At 49.3% G+C, this 13,185-nt stretch overlaps 1 pseudogene; it reads left to right on the forward strand.

Annotated features, from left to right (window-relative positions):
• Positions 1 to 2,861: 2,861 nt before the first annotated feature.
• Positions 2,862 to 12,885, forward strand: LOC107401186 (large ribosomal subunit protein eL37-like; annotated as a pseudogene).
• Positions 12,886 to 13,185: the final 300 nt, after the last annotated feature.

The following is a 13,185-nucleotide window of genomic DNA, read 5'->3' on the forward strand; positions in this document are numbered from 1 at the left end:
CTCTCTCTCTCTCTCTCTCTCTCTCTCTGTATTGGAGGATGACGCTTTTCAGTCAATTCGCTGGTCAAGAAACTCCAGGCTACACGTCTGGGTGGCACAGGCCCCCTCTTCTGGTTTCCCTTCTAATTGCTGTGGAGATGTACCCCTGTGTGTTCCTGAGCATGAGCCCCTGTGTGAAGGTTTGTGAGTGTATGTGAGTGTATATATAGATGTGTGAGAGGGGCTGCCTGAGTGTGTGAGTCTGTGTGTGCCTGCTTGTGTGTATATTAGGAAGGGACTTGTTGCTGGCTCAGTATTGCAGTGGGTGTCTGATGACATGATTGGCTCTTGGTCCCGTCCAAGACGAGGCAAGAGGCCGGAAGCAGCACCCCATGTCTCCCTGTGACAGAGGCAGGTCCTGCCCATAGGTGATCCCTACCACACACACACCCTGTGTCTGCATCAACAGGAACTTCTGTGGGAGAGGTTGTGGCCACGGAGAGTCGAAGGTGTAATGTGGTTTCCTGTCCAGAATTCAGGTCTTTTGACTATGACCAGCTAGGGTGGGGTCCAGAGTCACGAGGAGGAGCTTCAGGCGTCCGAGTGCCCCTATCCACCTCCTCCACCCACAGAGGCCAGCCCCAAAGACACACTTTGTGCTGCTGAGGAAGCCAGCAGAGTGGCTCTCAGCAGCCCTAGGATGCTTTCTTGGTGAGAAAAATTAAACGGAAAAAAAAATTGTCCAAAGATGTCCTCTAATGACATCAGAGCCTTGGTCACACTTGCTGTCCCATCTAACACCCCGTCAGTGAAGTCGGCCCGTTAGCCTCATTTTGCAGACAAGGAAACTAGACTCAGAGAGACTGAGTGACTTGTTCTGAGTAACACAGCCAAGAAGTGGAGTGAGTTAGAATTTGGGATTCCTTAACTAACTCCATCATCCCTGAATCTGAGCAGGTAAGACTGTGCCACAGCCCTCCTGCCTGAGCTGCTGCAGGAGAATTGCTTCCAGGATGGAAGGCTCTCCCTGGACGCCAACCCAGGACTCCTCGCTGGTCAGAGACCGCCAGTGCCATGGAGAACAGCTGCAGCCGGCGTTCAGGAATCCTGGAGCCCCAGAGCAGAGCGTCTCCCGGCCCACGTCTGCCCAGGGACGGGCAAAGCTGCCTGGCACCAGGTCCCTTGCATGATGGCCTCAAACTGAACACCATCACTGTCACTAAATCCCTCAACCCTAAGGGCACAGTGGTCCACTCACCATGATGATGACCCCGTCAGAATGGCAGAAGTAGGGTAGGCACAAGGGTCCACAGAAGGGGCATAGAGGGGTGTCCTCCTCTGGGCTACTCTTGTTTCCTGTCTCAGAGAGGCAATGAGACAGCAGGAAGGAATCTGCTCGCACCCAGCCCAGCGGAGCCTGCCCTTCGCCCAACACCAGATATGACTTGGAAGCAGGCTGGGCATTCTTGTTCAGAAAGGGACCCTGGCCCAGCACTCTGAGAGGCACAGACTACCATGACTGCACCCCTGCATGGCTCTTCCCTGCATAGTCCCCTGTCTCCTGGGACGAGGCCTCTGACCTTGCTGAAGCCCTTTTTTGACCCCATGCCCTCCCTCGGGCTCCATTTGTTTATAAATAGACCCATTTCTCATCCTGCTTCTGCCCTGGGCTCCACACCCCGGCAGATGCAATGTCAGGATTCCCTGCCCAGCCAAGGACAGACAGACAGGACCCAGCCAGCTCCTGCAGGCCCTCCTGCAGATAGCAGCTCACCCTGGGTCAGACACTGCCAGCCATGTGTGACGGCCACCCGTGGCTGCTGTAAATGACCACACGCCCCAGTGCAAAGGTATTTTCCTGCGTTATGGAGGGTGGAAGCTGGAAATCAAGCAAGGTCACATGACTCCATGCAAGGAATCCTCCTTACCTATCCCCATTCTGGCTTTCCCACTGTCCCTTCAGCCTCTGTCTCCCTGTCAAGGTGTCTCTTCCTTTCTGTCTCTCTCAAACTCCCTTAGCTCCTGATTATGAAAGCACATGTACCTCCGGGGTTAGGCCTGGCCAGGATGGTGGCATCATCTCTGTGTCTTAATCATGTCTGCAGAGACTCTTTTTTTCCAAATAAGGCCATAGACCCCAAGTCTGGGCCTTTGGTTGTGGACATGTTTTTGAGAGGGGGCTGTGTTCACCATTGAACTCACTGCAGCATGTCGGAAATGAAATTTGCTGGGAGGCTGAGAAAACCAGCACAGATGTAGATCCATCCAGAGCGCAAGGTGCTTCTGTCCTGTTGTCCGGGGTGCCCCGGGACGCCTAGGTAGTGCCGACTCTGAAGACAGCTCTTTAATGGTGACTAACACCATCTAATCCCAGGGCTAGGGAGGAGGCTGGGTGTCACCTTGGGCTGGGCAGTAGTGGAGCTGGTGGGTCAGCTGCCCAGCTATTGGCTGGATTAGTGAATCGTCAATAGATCCGGTTGAGCTAAGACAGCTGGAGTCGGCAGGCCACCCAGAGACGCCTGCTGGCTACTCCGGCTCTCTTGATGATGCGGTGTGATTTGTAGGCTGGCACTCTGCCACCACGATGCTCACAAAGTCGATCAGCTGTCCCCGTGTCCTGTGCTTCGCCGACTGCAGGTGACCCGGGCGTCCTCCCATGGTGCCTGGAGCTTGCTGTAACTCCTTTATTGCTGTTGCCTGCGGACACTTGGAAGGGCTCAGTTTCCTTCTCAGTAGAATCGGAGGGGCATACCCACCTGGCAGTGCTTGGGGAGGGGGCGCCAGGCTGGATCCCCCGGCCAGTGCGGTGTGCAGTGTCTGCACACAGGAGAGGCTTACAAAGTGGTGGCTCAGGTGGGGGCAGCATCCTTCACTCATGTCGGATGGCATCTTCTCACTTCCTCATCCTCCCCTCCCCCTTTAAGCCATCTGAATTGACTTTCCCCACCTGTGGCCTCACCCGGGCCCTGTATCAGCTGGGAGCCCCAGGTCAGTCAGCTCCCCAGCCTGAATGTGTTGATTTTGTACTGCTGTGGGTGAGTCCGGTCCTCAGTGTCAGCCCTGCCGCGGCAGCCTGGGCCTTGCGGCTCCTCTTTCAGACTGTGCGCCCCAGATCACGAGCTTCAGTCCTCCTTTCTCTGTCCCTGCTCCCTCTCTCCTCTTCCCTTCTCGCCCCTCACCCCTCCACTTACCCCTGATTTGATGCCAGCCTGTGGACAGTGCCTCCTCCTGAAGAGCCTTGCACTTCCTGACTGGCTTCCTATATCCACATTGCTGAGGCTCTGGGTGGCCCGACACTACTCCAGGTCCAGAGATCTTTTCTTCCCAGCAAACAGAGTCCCAGCCTGCTCTCCTGATAGACAACAAAGGTCATGATGAAGTGCATAAGTATTTAGGTTGAGCTTCCTGTGTGACCTCAGGTAAATTGCCTCACCTCTCTGGTCTTTTTCCTCAGCTCTGTAGTTCCTACTTATCTAGGTGGCTGTGCATTAATCCACACAGAGTTCTAAGGTGGCACGATGTATGTTAACCTGTCATGGAGTTTGTAGGCTTCAGAATAAACAGTTGTGTTACTGTTTGATAGGCAAGTGTGGGGTGCACTGAGAGGACAAATGGGGCCACTTTACTATCTACGGGTCTTGGGTAGAGCATCCCATTCCTTTTGAGGCCATGAGTTGCAGGAGCATGAAGATGTGTCAGTCATGGGTATTTTTCAAGGCCCAGAACTGCATGGGCTCCCAGAACTCTGCAAAGGTCTGCTGAGTGAAGAGATGAGTATATAAACGGATGGATGGATGGGTGAATGGATGGGGAACTATACCAGGGTCTGCTGAATGAAGGGATGAGTATATAAACAGATGGATAAATGGGTGGGTGGGTGGATGGATGGATGGATGATGGATGGATAGATGGGGAACTCTACAAGGGCCTTCTGAATGAAGGGATGGGTAAATGAGTGGATGGACATATGTATGGGTGGATGGATGGATGGGGCAGTCTGCAAAGGCCTGCTGAATGAAGGAATTGTTATATGAATGGATAGATGAATGGATGGATGGATGGATGGATGGATGGATGGGGAATCTGTAAGGGCCTGCTGAATGAAGGGGTGGTTATATGAATGGATGGATAGGTGGGTGGATGGATGGATGGAGGCAAGTTGATGGTCAGATGGGTGGACAGGCTGATGGGCAAATGAAGGAATAGACAGCTGAATGGGCAGAAGGATGGCTGGATGAACTAGTGGTCATTCCTGACCTTGGACTTCATCCAGACTCTCAGTGCTGCTCATGAAATGTGATAGATTTTTTCCTGTCCCTATTCATGCCCCTGGATTAGGTGGGTTTTGTTTTTTGTTTTTGTTTGTTTGCTAGCACTTACATTTTTTCCACATGATGTTTCAGCTTGTGCAACAGGGTATAGGAAGGTTTTAGAAGTTTCTTTCCCACCTAAAGTGAATTTGCAGCCTGTTGGATCAGGAAGGCCACAGCCTTACTAAGTCCTTGTGGGGTCCCTCTGGCCTGGAGTGACTAACAGCAGCTTAAAGCCTTCAGGCCAGCTCATACCCTCACTTACAAAATCAGCTGCTATGACCTCGGCTACTTCTCTTTCTCTCAAAGCCAAAGTGCCACCTGTATTTCTTATATGGGCTACAGGGGCCCTGAATGTCAGGTGTCAGCCATTTAAGACTAATGCCAGTCACTTAAGGCTCTGGGGTGGGTCAGCTTGGTCAGAGATCTTCAATAGGAGACTAGTCATATCCCAGCTTCCAGAGAAGTGTTCCTGTAAGCCACACTTGATTCTGTTATTCCACCTGCCACTCACATGATGGTCTGATCTAGCCTTGGCTCTTGGAGGTGACACCTTGTCATTCCCATCCAGATTTGATGTCCTTGATCTCTGACCTGGATTTTACGTTCACCTTGGCCAAGCTTAGCACCCAGGTCTTACCTTCCCACCATCATTATTTCCTCACATTGGTACCTGTAGCTTCAAGGGGGCTCATTCTAGCATGAGGCAGCAAGGAACAGGGCACCTTCTCGGTACTTGTTAAATCTTATGAGGCATATCATCTTGGGTACCTTCATCAGAGCCCAAGATAAAGGCTGGAGACAAGTCTGGGGAGGCAGAGTTTAAGATGGAAGGCAGACAGAGAGATTTCCCATAGCGAATATGTAGGAAGGCTGTGTTATCTGGCACAAATCTCCTGATAGCTTCTTGCGATACCATTTACAGTTGTCCCCTCCCCGAGGCTGGCTCATCATCTGGATCCCACCCTTTTGTAAACCACAGGTGTGGCCAGGTGCCCCGGAACCAGAAAATGTCTCAGACAGGAAGTGGGAGGATCCAGTCCCTGAAGCAAGTGGAGCTTAACTGTCACAGACTGAGGCAGCAGTGACTTGAGCAATAGGAACACACACACACACACACACACACACACACACACACACACACACACACACACACACAGTCAGTGGTGCTTTATAATGGTGTCCCCAGGCATGGACCTAGATGAGTTCAAGAAATGAATGAGATGGATGTCAAGCTCATACCTTCCTTCTCCACAGAGCTCGGCAGTGCCTCTCCAGTCACTCCCCTTCGGGACTGGTCAGTTTCCATCTTACCAGACCCTCCCCAAGCCTTACATCAGGCTGCCTTGTACACAGGGTTCTGTATGCAGATAAGTTTCTACTCTCTATCAATATTCATAGAGAACAGTTAGTTTTTGGAGACGCTTCAAAGAGACCGTAGCACTTCCTATGGCCCCTGGCAGCACGTGAGGGACCGATCTTCTCCATCACCATTTACAGGCGGCATCATCTTGGTCACTCATACAGTGTGTAGTTGGTTTTCCTTTGCACATCCCTCGTGGTCCTTAAATATCTTCTCATGACCTTATTTGCAGGTCTATGGGTGCATTCTTCTTGGTAAAGTGAACGTGTGCACCTCTGTCCATCACTGACTGAGTTACCTGCTTCCTCACTGAGTGTGGAACCTCTTTATCTATCAATCTCTTTATATATTAGTAAATCTCTTTATGCATTAGTTTTAAGTTCTTTCTTACATATATGAATGCTTTCTGCATGTCCATTTATTCTTTTAAGGCTCTTTATGGGGAGCTTTTAATTTTGATGTTGCTTATGGTGTCATTTTTTTCCCTTTGTATGGATGGTGCTAGCTTTAAATTGGAGTGACTTAGTCCTATTCTAAGGATGTTTATGGTTTTCATCATTTCATCTCTAGTCAACTTTGGCTTGTTTTTCCACGATGTCAGATAGGTTTCTTTTTCCTTGGATGTTTGTGGTTAAGAGCACTGGCAGATCTTCCAGAGGGCCCAGGTTCAATTCCCAGCACCTACATGGAGGTTCAGAATTATCTGTAACTCCAGTTCCACAGAATCAAACATCTGTTTCTGGCCTCCACAGGCACCAGGCATGCACGTGGTACATAGACATATATGCAAGCAAAACATCCATACATATAAAATAAATGAATGATTTAATAATTTTATTATCAAAATAATAATTTAATAATGCAGGTCTTGTACATTTCATGTTATTTTATTTATGAATATTTTATAACATTTTGTACATAGGTCCCTTAATCCTCTTCTACTTTCTGACCTGTTACTGGGAGCTGGCCAAGAGCTATGGGCATTTCCAAGATCTGGGAAGTAAGATAAATAGTTCTTAGGATGGTTTCTGGAGCCAGGTTGCCCCTTCTTGTGGGTCTCGAGAGGCTGCAGGGAAGGGTCCTGTTTAAGGAATAATCTTCTGGCCCCAGTGAGTGTGTGTGCTCCAAGGATGGGGCATGTAAATCAGGCAAGGTAGGGACATTGGCTTGGAGACTTGTCACGGCCATGGTCCCTGCCTGGACACCAGGCGTGGAGGCGTCTTACTGTGGAGGCCATGCCAATGGCCTGATTGGAGTTGTGCAATAAGCTTTCCTACTGGTGGGAGAGTGAAAGAAGCTCTTTAATTGCTGGCAATGGACTCTGGAGAGGTCCGCCCTACTCCCCAGTGTGAGCTGTGACCACCCCCTTCCAGTTTGCCTCCCTTGCTCTGCTCCCTTTTCAGACACTGGCTGGGACTTACCTCCACTGATTACACCTCTGGACTTGTACTGTCTCTGTGAGCTTCTCACTGATGACCCCACAGCATGGCTGCTGACTGCTGATGTTGGCCATGCTAAACCACAGCTCTCTAAGCTCTTCAGACTTGGAGCTGAGACTGCTGGCCTCTTGCTGGAAAGGCCCAGTGGAGGTTGTTATGGTTTGGATATGGTGTCTGTGCTGGATACTTGGTCCTCAGGGTGGTAGAATCCTTAAGCACTGGGTCTGGTGGGCGGTCACTAGGCCTTAGGGCTCCACTCTTGGAAAGATTGGTTCCAGTTTCAAGAAGTGACTCAGTTTTCATGAGAGTTCATTGTCACTAGTGAGGTCATCCCTGTTCTTTGCCCCTTCTGCATACTGCTGATTCTCTTCCTACTTTTCTGCCATGCTGTACTGTACCCAGAGGGGCCCTCACCAGAGCCCAAACCTGGAGTCACTCCATCTTAGACTTTCAGGTTCTAAAATGTGAGCTGAATAAACTCCTTTGCTTTACAAAATACCCAACCTCGGGCATATTGTTACAGCAATACCAAATGGACTAATTCAGCTCCCGGCAGCCATCATCCAACATCTCTATCCACATTCCCCTGTGGCTGGAAGAATGCTGCCCTCAACATCGAGTGAACTCTCACTGCACTGAACAGGGGTGGATTCTCACGGAAGTCCAGAGCACCTTCACCAAGCCCAGGCTGGCGCATTTCAGGAGGGCCACAGTTCCATATCAGATGCTGCTGCTCTTCTCCCCAGAGGAAATAGAGAGCCAGAGGAGCCTCACTGCTCTGCCATGCAGTCCAGACATGCTCAATGTTCAACACAAGCTGACCTGAGCTGGAGGCAAAGTTTAATCATTTTTCATCGCCACTAATGAAAGAAACATGGCCTTTGGTGGGTGGTTCAAACTGCCCAAGAAATGAATTCCAAGTCCCAGGTGAGAACTCTAGACCTGGAAGGCCTTGGATCAACTAACGGCACACCTTGTGCACATTTTAAGCCTCCCAATAATATCCACGCGTGTGGCCTAATGGTACCGTAGAGATTTCAGGGTTGGTACATATATTAGTCACTGTAATTAAAATCCTGGAGTTATATTATATGTTATTTGTATGGCAGTTTGTGATGTGTTTAATGCCCCCAGCTTCGAAATTATTAAAGCTACTGTCCCTGGGCTGGCCAAGGGATAAGCAAAGTACGAATGTGATCTTGTTCCCCCTCGCTGGGGCAAGCGGAGAGGAGGAGGCGCCTGGGACTCTCTTATAAAGAGACCAAATGCCAAATAAAGGAATTCCAGCTGTGAACCAGCAAAGTTGAAATGGTTTGTTGGGATCATTAATATTGCAATGAAAACTAATTAAACCTGGAGCTGGGAGGAGTTCATTAGTGGTTTGGAGAGAAGGGTTCTTCCGCAGAGTCTGTGAGCTCAGTGGAACGTGGGGCGTTGTCACCTGGGCCTGGGGACCCTGAGGCTCGCCGCCCTTCACCAGTGACAGACACTGGCAGACAGGAGCCCGGAGATCCTTCGGGTACAGAATTTCTTCTATCCTTTCTTCCCAAAGGGACCTGGGCTTCTGTCTGGGGTGGGCACCCCTTGCAGGCTGCTGAGACTACACTTCATGGCTGGGGAAGGAAGGGGGCCAGCAGGCTCCTTTCCAAGCAACGTGGCTCTCTCTAGACCACTTGCAGTGGAAGAGACCCATCTCTTTGTGTTTTTTTTTCATACTGCCAGGAGCTTGCTTGGTCTCATTTGCTTCCTCGGGGGTCCTGAGAACACGTGAAGTTGGGATGGAATGGTGGTAGTTGGTGTAAGGGGAGGAGTTGGAGGAGAGGGAATGGGGGGTCATTGATCAAAACATATGCATACATACAATGCCCAACCAATTAAAAAAATAAAATATATGCCAAGGATTCTCTAGTTCCATGGGGAAAAGTTTAAAAATGTTTTATTATCTCTTCCTGACTTCATATGCTGAGGTGGATTTAGTGGACAGATGTTTATTAAGGAAGGCCCTTGGAACCACACTACCACCCTGTGGCAGGAAGAGCAAGGGGCAGATGTGGACAGAGAGAGAAATTAGCTATGATCTTAACCAGTGGAGACTCGGCCGACATCCCTGAGAGATGTGGTGGAGTGGTCTGCAGAGTGTCTTGGTTGGGTCGGGGTCACAAGTTCTTCATCCTTGGACTTATGTCAGTCACTGGATGGAGATGCCTTCAAAAGAGCAGAGTCTTGGAAGCTCACCAACAGCATCCCTAATAGCTGGTCAGCAGGTCCTTCCTCAGAGAGGGCTCTTGATGGCACACTGTAGAATCCCTGGAAGTTTCGGTCATCACAACCTTGACCCTGGTGAAGTACTTGGATTTTTGTTTGTTTGTTTTTGAAAGAAGTCATTGCTTTAATTCTGTTTGGGATTGAAAGGACTGAGTGGGCCAGGACCCTGTTACCCACTCTGCTACACCCCTGGCAGGATCACTAGCTGCTCTAGAATGCATGATCATTTACAGAAACAAATATGGAAAATCAGCAATGCTTTCATGATTGCTGTGTTTTTTTGATCCATGGCTCCTGATCACATGATCTGATGGTGATTAAATGTGTCTGAACACCTGGCATGGCTCCAAAACTGCACCCAAAGGATCTGAAGTACCTGTTTTGGTCTTGGAGATGAAGTGAAAGGCTGTGGGAGAGGCTGACCCCCTGAGGCCTCCCAGGGCCTCCTAAGAGGCCCTCACATCCCTGAGCCTGTGTACATGCCCTTGGTCAGGTCAACCACCTACCTGTAGTAATTCTTCTTGTAGCTCTCAGAGGCTTAGAGGGCAAACAACTCCAGCACCATGGTGAAGAGGACCTCCTTAGCATGAGCACCCAGAAAACAGAGTTGAGGATGTGGTGACCACTAGATACTAACTGGCCTTGGGTGCTGAGCTGGCACAAGTCTGTGGCTGGTACCTTAGGGTCCTCCAAATTTCTATGTGTTGGCCTAGCAGAGACATTACCAGGTAAGACTTCAGTCTTGATCCATTCTGGTGTCTGGGGCATACCTGGCCCAGCAGTCCCTGGGTAAGTGATGCTCTGTGGTATGGGATGTGACCTCCACTTCAGGGCCAGGCTGCTGAGAAGCAATGACATGGTGCTGACAGTTGACTTTTTAATATTTATTTTTAATATAGTTGTTAATGGTGATAGATATTTGTTAATGGTGATGGCATATTCCCATTTGACAGGAAGAAGTAGTTAAGGCCTGGAATGCAAAATAAAGAGCACAACTAGAGTTAGAAGGGTTACTCCCTCCCTCCCCTCCCCCATCTCTTTCTTTGTGTCTGAACAATGGGGAAGCATATCTGGGTGACAGCCATGCAGTACCTGCTACAAACCACAGCCATCCCACTCATACCCATAGAAACCAGCACGGATTTGTTTCTTTCAAGTCCATTCCGAATCCCCAGCTCATGCAGTTGCCATGGTAGGCGATTGTCCCTGGTCTCAAGAGGAAGAACTAGACTTTCTATCAGGTTGACTATACTTGGCCCTGAGTTTGAGGCCATCCTAGTGAAGCGGCCTGCTGTCCACATAAGGCTTTGGCTGTAAGCCTGTGGACACCCACATCTAGGGTCTCAGGACAGTTTCCCTGAGGCCTTTGGTGTCTCCCCGTGATTGCAGGCAAACAACTAGACAAATAAGCTCTCCCCAAAATAATTTCCTCCTCCTCCTTCTCCTCTTCTTCCTCTTCCTCTTCTTCTTCCTTTTCCTCTTCCTCCTTCTTTTGAAACAGGATCTCACTATATACCGCTGGTTGGGCTAAGTATGGGCTACTCACTAAGTAGACCAGGCTGGCATCAAACTCACAGAGATCCACCTGTCTTTGTTTTCCAGTGCTGGGATTAAAGGCCTCCATGCTTGGCTATCTTCTTTTTTTGATGATCATCAAATCCAGCTCTTCCCAGTGTGGGAGGTCCTAGGTGATATGGTTTGCAGAAATCAGAGTGTGTCATTCTCCTCATTGCTGAGGGACAGCACTGGACAGGAAAGGGTAGTTGGTCAACTTCAACCATAGGCAACCCCTCTGTTTAGTGGCATGGCTTATGTTTGTGATGACCTATGGAATGTTGGATGTATTCCTGAAGTTTCTTGGAGTGGTGGAAGAAAAGAGTGCTGGGCAGCTCAAAACAGAGGCAGGAGCACTATTGTCCTGGGGCAAACATTTTCTCAGATGCCCAAGTCAAAGCCCATGTCCTAGAAGAAATGGCTTCATTTCTGCCAAACAGCACTGCAGATCCCAGAAGTAGAGGCTCTGCAGACTTCCTCATGAGAAAGTTTGGGTCTGGAATACTCCCCAAAGGCCTGTGTGTTAAAGTCTTGGCCTCTAGCTAGCACTGTTGTGGGTGTGTGAGTGGAAACGCTAAGATGTGGAGCCCAATGGCTTCTAGTCCTTGGAGTCTGTCTTACCCCAGCCCTCGTGCTCCTTCCTTCCTTCCTTCCTTCCTTCCTTCCTTCCTTCCTTCCTTCCTTCCTTCCTTCCTTCCTTCCTTCCTTCCTTCCTTCCTTCCTTCCTTCCTCCCTCCCTCCCTCCCTCCCTCCCCCCCTCTCTCTCCCTCCCTCCCTCTCTCCCCGCTTTCTTTTTTTTTGCCTCCTACCCATGAAGTGAATAGTTTCACAACATATGATCCCAGTATCATGTGGGGATCCCACACCCCTACTGGAGGCCGGAAACCAGTGAATTCGCCCTATCATGGAAACCGCTTTCCTCTTTGTAAACCGACTCATCTAAGGCATTTGTCACAGTAATGGAAAGCTGACCGTGTCTGAGTTTACTTTCTAAAGACTATGACCAAGAACATGAGGAGGAAAAGGTTTATTTCAGAGAAGTCAGGGAAGGAACTCAAGGCAGGAACCTGCAGGCAGGAACTGAAGCAGAGGCCGTGGAGGAACACTGCTTCCTGGTGTGCTTCCATGGCTTGCTCAGCCTGCTTTGGCCTACAACCCAGAACCGCCCACCTACAGAGCACTGTGCCCTCCCACACTAACCGTCAATCAAGACAATGCTCCACAGAATTGCCTACAGAACCGCCCACCTACAGAGCACTGTGCCCTCCCACACTAACCGTCAATCAAGACAATGCTCCACAGACTTGCCTACAGTCCATTTTGATAGAGCATTTTCTCAGTTGAGGTTCTCTCTTCCCAGATAACCCCCTGGCTTGTGTCAAGTTGACCAGAAACTAAGTAGCACAGCTCTTCTGGTCTTTCAGTCTCTGTGGCAGAAGCAAGATGACAAAGAAACGTCATCCTTTGGAAAGCATCCCCAAAAGATGCACACATTGTGTTGCCAGTGTGGCTCTAACACCTACCACCTTCAGAGTTGACCCGTAGCAAATGTGGTTACCCTGCCAGGGCAAGAGAAAGTATAACTGGAGAGCCCAGGGTAAGAGATGAAACAGTACCAGGACTGGGCAGATGAGTCACCTAAAAACTGTCTGTTGCAGATTCAGACATGGATTCTGTGGAGGAACAACACCTAGACCCAAGAGAGCGGCTGTTACAGCATCCAGTTCATCTTGAGGATTTCAATAAGTCACAAAATAAATGCTCCAGTTTCAAAAACTTTAAAAAAAACCCAAAAATCTAAGAAGCACAGATGGTTAATACACATTTGCAACTTGAGAAACTGTAGAATCACCCAGGAGACAGAGCTGGGGGTGTGTCTGGAAGGATGCTTATAGAGAGGTCTACCTGAGGTGGGAAGAATCTTCCAGACTGTGGGTGGTACCGGCCCATAGGCTGGGATCCTGACCTGAATGAAAAGGAGAAAGCACAAAACACCAGCTTCCATCTCCCTCTGCAGTTAACCTTGCTCATTATCCCATATGAGCTTATAAAAACAGTAATTATTTAGTTGCATGTTTGATCTACATAGTATATTTTATGTATTGTATAATTATCGCTATCATAATTAATGCCGGCTAATTCTTCTGTAACTGAGAGCAGCGGCAGAAGGATTACTTAATATGTCTTTTCTGTTTTACTTCAAGATTGAGCTCAGAGGCTGGGAATGTAGTTTAGTGGGAAGGCACTGGCCTTGCAAGTATCACACACAAACACA

Source organism: Peromyscus maniculatus, chromosome 9 (genome assembly GCF_049852395.1).
Source record: "Peromyscus maniculatus bairdii isolate BWxNUB_F1_BW_parent chromosome 9, HU_Pman_BW_mat_3.1, whole genome shotgun sequence".
In the NCBI taxonomy this organism is placed as follows: Eukaryota; Metazoa; Chordata; class Mammalia; order Rodentia; family Cricetidae; genus Peromyscus; species Peromyscus maniculatus.